The sequence below is a fragment of the Gossypium arboreum genome, chromosome 4, assembly GCF_025698485.1.
Source record: "Gossypium arboreum isolate Shixiya-1 chromosome 4, ASM2569848v2, whole genome shotgun sequence".
NCBI classification, from domain to species: Eukaryota; Viridiplantae; Streptophyta; class Magnoliopsida; order Malvales; family Malvaceae; genus Gossypium; species Gossypium arboreum.
The window spans coordinates 78,207,507-78,219,381 of NC_069073.1; the positions used below are offsets into that span (position 1 = coordinate 78,207,507).

Here is an 11,875-nt window from a genome sequence, read left to right on the forward strand (position 1 = left end):
TATTCTGATTAAGCCCTAATTTAGGATATTACAGGTAATGCCTCATAACCTTAATCTGGAGACGGATAAGGGTTAGGGGCATTACAGTTTTGGCTCAGAGAAGTTTAATTTTTGGGCATATTGTCTCATGTGATGGTATTCGGGTTGATCCAAGTACAATCTCGGTAATTGTTGATTGGAAGTCACTGAGAAATGTGTCCGAAGTCAGATGCCTTTTGGGCTTAGCCAGTTACTACTGCCGATTTGTTAAAGGATTTTCGATGATTGCTACTCCTATGACAAGATTGTTGGAAAAAGATGTCAAGTTTGAATGGTCTGAAAAATGTTAGCAAAGTTTTGAGAAATTGAAAGCTTTATTGATCGAGCCACCGCTTTTAGTGCAACTTGAACCAGGAAAAGAGTTTGTGATATATAGACTGAATGGACTAGGATGTATGTTGATGCAAGAAGGCAAGGTGATAGCTTACGAGACAATTGAAGCCACATGAGAAGAATTACCAGACGCATGATTTAGAATTAACCGCTATTGTGTTTGCTTTGAAGATATGGCGACACCATTTGGACAGTGAGAAATGTCATGTTTTTTCCAACCATAAGAGTTTAAAGTATTTGATGACTCAGAAGGACTTGAACTTACAACAACAAAGATGGCTCGAACTGTTGAAAGATTATGAGTTAGTGATTGACTATCACCGGGTAAAGCGAATGTAGCCACAGATGCCTTGAGTAAGAAGACTATGTTTTCTTTGAGAGCGTTGAACACGAGATTGACCTTATCCAATGACGGATCTATTTTAGCCGAGTTGAGAGCTAGACTGATGTTTATTTAGCAGATTTGTGAAGCTCAGAAATGTGATAGTGATTTGCAAGCCAAGAGAGTTCATGGTGAATCGTTTAGTGATTCGGATTTCCATGTCAGATTCGACGATTGTTTGATGTGTCGAGGTAGAGTTTCTGTACCAAAGAATGATGAACTTATTCAGAAAATTCTTCATGAAGTGCATGATGGTTGTTTATCTGTGCATCCGAGTAGTATGAAAATGTATAATGATTTGAAGAAAATGTATTGGTGGTTAGGCATGAAAAGAGATATCTCTGAGTTTGCTTCAAGATGTCTAATTTGTCAACAAGTGAAAGCCGAACACCAAGTGCCTTTCGGTTTACTTCAGCCAGTGATGGTACCCGAGTGGAAATGGGATAGAATTACGATGGATTTTGTAACGGGTTTACCTTTGACTCTAAAAAAGGAATATGTAGTTTGGGTTGTTGTTGATAGATTGACGAAATATGTTCACTTTATAATGGTATGTATTGATTACTCGCTTGATGAGCTAGCTGAGCTGCACGTTATGGAGATTGTGAGATTGCACGGGGTGCCTATTTCTATTATCTCGGATAGGGATCCAAGGTTTACTTCAAGGTTTTGGAAAATGTTCCAAGAAGTTTGGGAACGAAGCTGAATTTTATTACCGCTTTTCATCCACAAATCGATGGTCAGTCTGAGAGAGTAATTCAAATACTTGAGGATATGCTTCGATGCTGTGCTCTAGAATTTGAGGGTAGTTGGGAAAATATCTACCATTGGTCGAATTTGCCTATAACAACAGCTACCAGTCGAGTATCAAAATGGCACATTATGAGGCATTGTATGGCCGCAAGTGCCGAACACCCTTGTATTGGACCAAATTTAGTGAGAAACAAATTCACGGGGTCGACTTGGTTAAGGAAATTGAAGAGAAAGTAAAAGTAATTCAAGATTGTTTAAAAGCTTCTTCTGATAGACAGAAATCATATGTGAATTTGAAAAGAAAAGAGATTGAGTTTCAAGTTGGGATAAAGTATTTTTGAAAGTATCCCCGTGGAAGAAGATTCTCAGATTTGGCCGTAAAGGCAAGTTGAGTCCAAGTTTTATTGAACCGTATGAAATTATTGAAAGAATAGGGCCAATGGCATATCGGTTAGCTTTACCAATAGAGTTGGAAAGAATTCATAATGTGTTGTTGCGATGATATCGTTTCGATCCTTCACATGTGATTTCTCTGACGGAGATTGAGATTCGACCAGATATGATGTATGGTGAAGAATCGATTAAGATATTAGCTCGAGAAGTTAAATAGTTGAGAAATAAAAGTATAGCCCTAGTGAAAGTTTTGTGGCAAAGACATGGTGTTGCAGAGGCTACATGAGAAGCAGAAGAGGCCAATTAGAAAACAATATCCAAACCTCTTTTCTGGTAAGATTTTCGGGGACAAAAATCCCTAAAAAGGGGAGAGTTGTAACAGCCCGATTTTGGGGCTAGTCAGAACAGTGGTTTCGGGACCACAAATCCAACATAGAAAATTTTTTTTTATTATAATTTTATGGTCTACCATTTCACGAAATAATTTCGTTCGAAAATCTTGACATTTGGGCACTCAATTTAGTAAAAAAGACTAAATTGTAAAAAGTGTAAAAGTTGAGTTCTATATGCTAGAGGTGTCCAATTGCTATGAGATTTTAAATTAGAGGTCCTTATATGATAATTTTACCATTTGTTAAGTTAGTGGACAAAAATTGATATGGTGAGATAAAATTTTAAAGTTTGGCAAAAAGGGCATTTTGGTCATTTGGTAAATGAAAGAATAAAAAGGGAAAATCAAGTTAAAATTGTGTCCATCTTCTCCTACCTAGGCCAAAAATCTCAAGCTCACCATAGCTAGGGTTTTTTCAACTTTCAAGCTTGATAGTAAGTGCATTCTAGCCCCATTTTTAACGTTCTTTACATTTTTGAAGTCCTTGTAACCCGAATTACCTATTTTTACCATTATTTTGAAGTAGGGTTCATGTTTAAAAATTTACCCATGTGTGACATATATGTGTCTTGATGTTTAATGGTAGAAAATTAAAGTTTGATGTGTAATAAACAACTATTACTAAGTGATTTTTCATGAAAATACATAAAGAGGACCTATTTGTAAAAAGATGTAAAACAGGTAGTAAAAATTTGATTTTATGAAAAATGCGGACTAATATGAGCATGAATATGGTTCAGCTAGGCTTGGCTAACAAAAAAATTGAATACATTTCAGTTTATGAGCCTAGGGATTAATTTGTAAAAGTGTGAAACTTTAGGGGCAAAAAGGTAAATTTTCCATAATGTGATGTTTGGAATAATTTGAGTAATGTGAATATTAAGTAAGCTAAATTTGCTATTATAGATCAAGAAAAATGAAGTTCGGACCTTGATCGGGGAAAGAATAAGTTGTTTGATGATTAAATCCATTTCTCCTATTTTTGTAGTAAGGTAAGTTTGTATATAAATAACGCATTGTTATTTACGATTTAATTGTTTTAATATCGTATGATTTGTAATTTACTATTTGAATGAATTCAACAAAGTTCGACAAGAGAGAAAATCTCAGTTGAACCTTAGTAATAGTTAGGATACAAATGTCATGACATTAGGGTTAGTTGAGATTATGTGTAAGACCATATCTGGGATATGGCATCGATATGAGATTTTGTGTAAGACCATAGCTGGGATAATGGCATCTATATGAGATCCCATGTAAGACCATATCTTGGATATGGCATTGGTATGGTACTATGCGTGTGAGATATCCTGATTATCCTTTAGTATTCCAAGTGGTTCAACTGGTAACTTAACGGTCATGTTAAAGTTATGAAAGATTATGATATGTTATGGGAGACAATGGTATGCTCCAAGTTGATATAGGTATGTACACAGAACGCATGCTTAATGAGCTTGATATGTGATAAACTCTCGGTGTGGTATGATTGAGTAAGTTATGATGTTAAGGTTTTAATGACATCTATTCTAAGTTTGATCATGAAAGTTTACAATGATATTTATAATAATTTACTTCATATAATTATATGTTAAAGTGTGTTTATGATGCCTATTATTTGCATAGGAACTTAATAAGCTTTAAAGCTTACTCCCTTTCTTTTTCCCTTGTCTTATAGTGCCACCAAGCCAGCTCGAGGATTGAAGACGGTCGAAGATCCATTCACACTATCAAATTATTATTTTGGGTACTTATGATTACATTATTTTGAATATGGCATGTATAGGGACTTGGTCATTTTGTTATGTGTCATAATTGATTTGGCCAAAAATGTTGGCTTATGTTATTTGATAATTCATTTTGTGTGCAATATCCCGAATTAGGACCTAATCAGAATAGTGGTTTCGTGACCACAAATCCTAGATAGAAATAATTATTTTATGATTATTTTGAGGTCTATGATATGATTGCATGATTGTGTGAAATTTTTGTGAAGAAATTCTATGCATAAAGTGCTTAATTTGAAGTTAGGGACTAAATTGAATAAGTTGCAAAACTTGCATTCTAGAAGTTTCTAGTATGAAATTACTTTGAAATATTAATTAGGAGGTCTCAAATAGAATTTGACCAATTTCTAAGTTTATGGACAAAAATTGGACATGGATGGAATTTTTGGAAAGTTTAGTAAAAAGGGCATTTTGGTCATTTAGGGGTAAAATAAATTAAAATACAAAATTAAAAGCCAATTTTGTTCATCTTCTTCACCATGGACGTGTATACCAAGGGAGGCTCCATGGCTAGGGTTTCCAAGCTTCCACGCTCGATTGTAAGTCCGTTCTACCCTCGTTTTTAATGATTTTTACGTTTTTGGAGTCCCGATAACTTGATTTAGCTTATACTAGTAATAATTCAACCTAGGGTTCATAATTGGGAAAATACCCATAGGTAAAATTTGTGTATTTTGGTGTTTTATTATAGAATATGAGGTTCTAAATTATGTTAGACAACTTATGGTACTCGGTTTTAAGTGAAAACGAGTAAAAGGGCTTAATCGGTAAAAATACCTAACAGTCATAAGTACATGTTAGAGTGAGAATTTGATGTTTCCATAGAAGGGAAAAATGAGCAACATGTCATAAACCATAAGAAAATAGGATGAGGTTTAATTTCCAAACCTTGGGGCAAAAGTGCAAATATGCAAAAGTTTAGGGGTCAAAATGAAAATTTGTAAAAATATGATTTTTGGACCTGTATGAATAGTGTGACTAATTATTAGGCTAAATGTGATATTATAGATGAAGGAAATCGAGATTCGGGCTTAAATCGGGAAAGTACAAGGTTATGGACTAAAATGGTAAATTGCCGTTTCTGGATCGAAGTAAGTTCGTATGATAATAATAATGCAATGTTATGTTTGAATTATATTTCTTACTATTATTTCATATATTGTATGATTTAATATATTTGAAAAGTTGATGGAATGGTGTTTATGATGTGGAAATATGGCACGAAAGAATGTTACATGAATGCAAGAAAATGATGATACATGACAAGTGATATATGAAATATGTGATATATGTTATGTAAATTCTTAAAAGCTGATTTGATATTTGATTTGTGTCTTATTATACTATGAATGGACAATTGGTACCATGGATAGTGAGATCGACACTTCGAGTAAGTTCATACATAAATAATCTATCAATTCTTTTTATGTTATTATATTTTGATATCATATGAAATGTGGCTGCCTATCAAATGGTTGTTTGATGTAAGTTATGAATTTAAATTGATTACAGACAATTTAGTAAAATGTTGAAAAGTGAGGAATTTCCCGGTTGAACCTTCGGAATAGAAATGATACAAATGAACTATTGTGAGGTCACGTGTGTAGTACTAAGTGCAGGCTACTACGTGTACTGGATAATTAGTCGCATGTGTAGTACTAAGTGTAGGCTACTATGCGTACCTAAAAACTGTGATCATGTGTGTAGTACTAAGTGCAAGCTACTATGTGTACCAGATTATTGGTCGCATGTGTAGTACTAAGTGCAGGCTACTATGCGTACCAGATAGCTTCAACTACAAGTGTGGAAATGGTAAAATGTGCAGGCAATTGTGTATCTGTTATTATTCCGATGAGTTCAACGGGAAATTGATTAAATGAAAATACATGTGAAAGTGATTATGTGATGAACAAGTGCAAGTATATGTTTATTTGAATTTATGAGCAATATGCTCGATATTTGAGCGAACCTTGGTAAAATGGAATGGATTAAGTGAATTGTGTAAAAGTGAACTTTAGTAGTAAAATAGTGTTGAACAGCAACAGTGCATGATTTGAAAATTTACAAAAAACTGTGTAGGTTTAATTAAATTTGAAAAAAATTATGGAATTAAAGATTAATTAGTTTATTTTCATATAAAAGAAACAGGGGGAGCAAAATAGTTATATATTATGTGATATTATAATTTTTGTGAGACAGTGTCAGAATAAATTTGAGATCCCCTGTTCTGACTTTAGAAATTCACCATAAATTGTAAAAAGCTTATTAAGAGTCATAACTTACATGTATGGATTCCTTATGAGTCTATTTATAAGGGAAACAAACAAAATGGTCGTTGAAATTCTGTACAGGGAGAAATTTGGTTCCTAGTGAACAGGGGTCAGAGTAGCCGTACCCTAAAACAGGGGAAACTTTAATGAATAAACTGTACTAATTGGATAAACAAAAACTTTTGGAAATTTTATGGGAGAAAGATATATGAATCTAGTCTCAAGGAAAATTAATGAAACTAAATTTGGAGTTTTTTAGCTTCAGATATGAATGATTTAGTAATGTAACTTCGATAACACAAACAGAAATCGAACATGTGTAATTGTACAATTATAGTGTTTTATCTTGAAAAGCGTGGTAGTAATTGCTTATTATTTTCATATGAACTTACTAAGCGTAAAGCTTACCCATACTCTCCATTTCTTTAGTATTGGCAGGTCGGCTCGGGGTTGGAGATCGTCGGAGACAAAATCACACTATCAAACTATCATTTTGGGAGAGTTAATTCAAATATTAGAAATATCAAGTGAGTGGCATGTATAGGAAGTTGGTTTGTGATATGTATTTTTATTATGATTTTGACCATACGTATCAGTTTGCATTGAGTTATCGTATATGATCATGAGATGTAGTCCTTATCCATTATGGTTTATAAGTTTAATTAATCGTGCCATGTCCTATGTTTTGATGTGATGATATAGTTAGCTTTGTTTATTATGCATGTGTTCGAAAAGTTTTGAATTAAATGAAATTTTAGGGCTCGGTTTTTGTCTATGTGTATTGTTAAGTTTGGTAATGCCTCGTACTCTGTTCCAGCCTTGGATACGGGTAAGGGGTGTTACATTGTGAATGGCCATTGAAATTGGCTAATATTGGCTTAAGTATATATATTCATATGATGATGCCCTTCATGGATGTGGATATTGCATGGTTTAAGATGATAAGTATGAGATGTTGTATGTGATAGAAAATAGCATGTAACTGATGTGTGAATGACTAGGTTGTGGCTGATTTGGTTGTATGAATATCCTTGGATTTGTGTTGGTTGTTTTTGTGTAGGTTGGTACAAGTAAGGGTGCAAAATGGCTTGGTAAATAGCCTTATTTTTTCCACACAGGTAGACACATGAGCGTGTGTCTAGGTTGTGTGTGACACACAGCTTGCCCTATGGGTGTGTGATCCAGACATGTGTCCCTTGCATTTTTCAATTTTAGCTTTGAACACAGGCAAAGACATGGCCGAGTGTCTCAGCCATGTGAAGGACACGGCCCAGGGACACGAGTGTGTACCCAGGGCATGTGAAGTCTGCACCTATTTTATGAAAAATTATGAAATTTAAATCGCCCACATGGCCTAAGCACATGGGCGTGTGACTTAGCCATGTGATCACAGTTTGTTGATGATGTCATAAATAGAGAGTTACACGGGTTAGGGACATGGCCGTGTGACCACATGGCCTACCCACATGGGCTTGTGACCACATAGCCTACCCACACGGGCGTGTGACCCCTGTTCTTCTGAAAATTTTCTAAGTGTTGGAAAGTTTTCTAAAGCTCTCAGTTTAGTTTCGAACCACTTCCAGTGTATGTTTTAAGCCTCCTAGGCTCGTTTAAGGGACGATATGAATGTTTTCGAAAAGTTTTAAATTTGAGTGGAATTTCATGTCTCAGTTTTGAATGTTTGTTTGAGATTAAATCTGGTAATGCCTTATACCTTGTTTCGGTGTCGAATACGGGTAAGGGGTGTTACAAAATAAATTTGTCTACACATACCAATACATCCTTGATTTTTCCTTCTGGATATGCTAATGAATGATCTGCTAATTGAACTGTAACCATAGTAGGTCTAACTTCACCTTTCCCCAACTATTTGAATATAGACATGGGAATCAAGTTGATGACAGCACCCAAATCACATAGTGCCTTACCACAATACGTTGCTCCAATGTTGCAAGGTATGGTAAAACATCCAAGATCCTTCTACTTTATGGGTAGTTTGTCTTAATGATATGCACTACATTCCTTTGTTAAGGCTACTGTCTCAAATTCTCCTGGTCTTCATTTTTTAGATAGGATATCGTTCATGAATTTGATGTAATTAGACATTTCTTCAAGTGCATCAACCAATGGCGTGTTGATATGAAATTGCTTGAGTACGTCTAGGAACTTCTTGAATTGGACTTATTGCTTTTTCTTTTGAAGTCTTTGAGGGTAGGGTGGTGGGGGATTATTTACTGGAACTGGTCGATTCATATTCGGTGGCAACTCTACATCTAACGAAGCTACTAGTTTATCAAAATTGATTGGTTCAGAAATTACCTTATCGGGTTTTATAGATTTACGCTCTTGTGGAACTGGAATTTCAGCACTCGGTTGAACTTCCTATGAGTCTTGAGCATCAGCTAGCTCCTCTTCAACTATGACAATGTTGGGCTCTAATGTCTTTCCTCTCCTCAATGTCACCTTCCCCAGATTTCTTGGATTCTTCGTATCACTAGGCAAAACACCTTGTGGATGGTTCCTGAGTTCAATGTTAAGCTAGCCCATTTGGTTTTGCAGGTTTTACAATATGGCTACTTGGCTTTGGATTAAGGCATCATTTTTGGCTATGTATGCCTTCAAAAAGTTTTCTAAGCCATTGGGAGATTCAGCTTGAGGTTGCTTCTAAACTTGTTGGGTAAAAACAGGTGGCTGGGTTGGTCTAGGTTGGACATAAGTGTTACTGGTTCTAGCCCCTTGGTTACTCCAAGAGAAATTATGGTGCTTTCGCTAAGATGGGTTATAAAAATTGGATTGCAGCCATTGCCCTTTCTCAATTTTGGTTCTAATTACCCATGTAATACATGAATTTTGGGTTTGATGGACATTCGTCAAACAAATGTCCTTCCCTACAATAGACATAAGCTATATTTTCAAAGTGATTCAGTGGCAGAGCTACCAAACTATCAAACCCATTAGTGGGAAATTTTCTAAGCATTGAGGAAATTGAAGATGCCTGAGATGCAAGTGAAGTGAGAGCGTCCACTTCGTGTACTCAGTGACTCATCTTCATGATACTACTCGATCAGTTGGACATTGATAAATGTTGCTAGCAATTCTCTCAATGATTTCAAAAGCCTCGTTAAAGAAGATCACCATTAGTAGAAGCGTCCACTACCACCCTTTTGTAAGCATTGAGACCATTATAAAACATCTCGAGTTGGATGCAATAAGGGATTCCATGATAAGGGAACTTTTGTAATAATTCTTTGTACCTTTCCCATGCCTCATACAAGGACTCATCATCCAATTGTTGGAAAGCAGTGATCTCATTCCTCAACTTAGCATTCTTGCTAGGCGGGAAATACTTCATGAGGAATCTTTCTGCTAACTCTTGCCATGTGGAAATGAAATTTGGTGGCAATGAGTTCAACCAGGCTTGAGCTCTATCCCTTAGTGAATATGGGAACAACTTTAATCGCAGTGCATCTTCAGGTACTTCGGCTAACTTGAAAGAATCACTCACCTCCATGAACAGTCTTAAGTGAAGATGAGGATCTTCGGTAGGCATTCCACTGAATTGGCCCATTGTTTGAAGCATCTAAAACATGACTGGTTCAGCTTGAACTATTTTGCCTCATTTTCAGGTCTCCTAAACCCGGATTGTAACACCTTTGACCCATATCCGTCGCTAAAATAGGGTTATAGAGCATTACCTGAGTTTACATTTCAAACAGACATAAATTTCAAATATTTCAGGTCATAGAAATAAACATATTAAAACTAAGTCAAAACATACATATTGTCCCTTATACGAGCCCTAGATGCCCCAAATATGCGTTAGAAAAAAGTCAGGAATAAATCGGAAACTCAAAGAATTTTTTAGAAAACATACTAAATTGTACCAAATATACCAGTCAATTATTAGCCTTAATATACATATATGTCTTCCATAGCAAAGTACCAATTTAACCCAAATTCATCATATCACAAAACACATTTAACTATCATTTTACCTTTAATTAATCAATCATAAAATAAGCCATACATCAACCATGTTAATACTACTTATATACATACCAAAATATGTACATATAGGCCAACATTAGCCAAAATACCTATACATGCCACTATAACTAAAATTTAACAATCAAATGTACCAAAAGAGCTGATGGATAGTGTGATATAGCTCTGATAAGCTTCCAGCTCGAACAAGTCTCCGATTCATTATAAAACACGAAAAATAACACAAAGTAAGCATTTAAGCTTAGTAAGTTCGATAACATAGAATATAACTTACCATTTAGTCATATCATAGATAATTAAACAAGCGTATCCAACACAATTTGGCCAAATGCCTAGGCACTTATTCACCAAGCATGTTAGCCATGTAAACACATATATAAGCCAACAAACATGGATTTATACAACAATTAATCAAGTTCCAAATACATGTATCAACTGATTCAAGTTCTCATACAACAACATTTCTATGTAATTCATGTGTATACCGATAATAGTTCATATCGAACTCTTATCATTTCATATCAGAACATTTCCCGTTGAACCATTTAGAATACTGTTGGATACCCAAGATAGCTTACACATATCATATAACTATAATTTGTCAATTCATCTACATGTATGCTCATACGAACTGTGAATCGATATGCTCACTCGAGCTGTAGATTGGTATGCTCTCAAGATCTATATATCGGTATGCTCACATGAGCTGTGGGTCGGAACATAGCTACACAATGCTGCTCACATGATCTGTGGAGTATCCGCAACACATATAGGACCTCAACCATCTGTAACGCCCCGTACCCGAGACCGTTTCCGGAGTCGAACACGAGGTGTTAACGGACTTAATTCATTTACTTACATAGTTCATTTATAAATTTCCAGACAAGCTGGCTAACTGCATCACAGTCACTTTAAAAATCATATCTCGAGTTCCGAAGCTCGAAAACTGATTCCATAAATTTTCCCTGAAACTAGACTTATATATCCATATACAAGTTGTTTTCTAGAATTTTTGGTCAGGCCAATTAGTACAGTTTATTAGTTAAAGTCTCCCCTATTACAGGGTATGACTACTCTGATCTTCATGCATTACGACTTAGATATCTCCCTGTACAGGGTTTCAATACTTATGCTGTTTGTTTCTAAAGAAACTAGACTCGAAAAGGAATCTGTACATATAGGGGATGACTTCAAATTATCTCTGGTTAATTTATAGTGAATTTCCAAAGTCAGAAAAGGGGATCCAGAAATCGCTCTGGCCCTGTTTCATGAAAACTTAAACATCTCTTAAAATACGGATCATATGATCATTTCGTTTCTTCCATATGAAGATAGACTCATCAAGGTTTGATTACATAATTTATTCACTATTTAATTCCATTCCTACTATTTTTACTGATTTGTCAAATTCACATCACTGCTGCTGTCAGCATCTGTTTTTAAGGTAGACTTTACCTATTTCATGGTTTTCCATGGATCAACTAGCCATTTGTCGTACATAGCACCAAAATGATCGTGATTAACC

General features: G+C 35.3%; 1 non-coding gene across 1 annotated transcript; it reads left to right on the forward strand.

Moving 5' to 3' along the window:
• Positions 1–9,560: 9,560 nt before the first annotated feature.
• On the forward strand, positions 9,561–9,667 carry LOC128292093 (small nucleolar RNA R71). Its single transcript, XR_008282078.1, has one exon. It is a non-coding gene; the product is annotated as a small nucleolar RNA R71 (small nucleolar RNA).
• Positions 9,668–11,875: the final 2,208 nt, after the last annotated feature.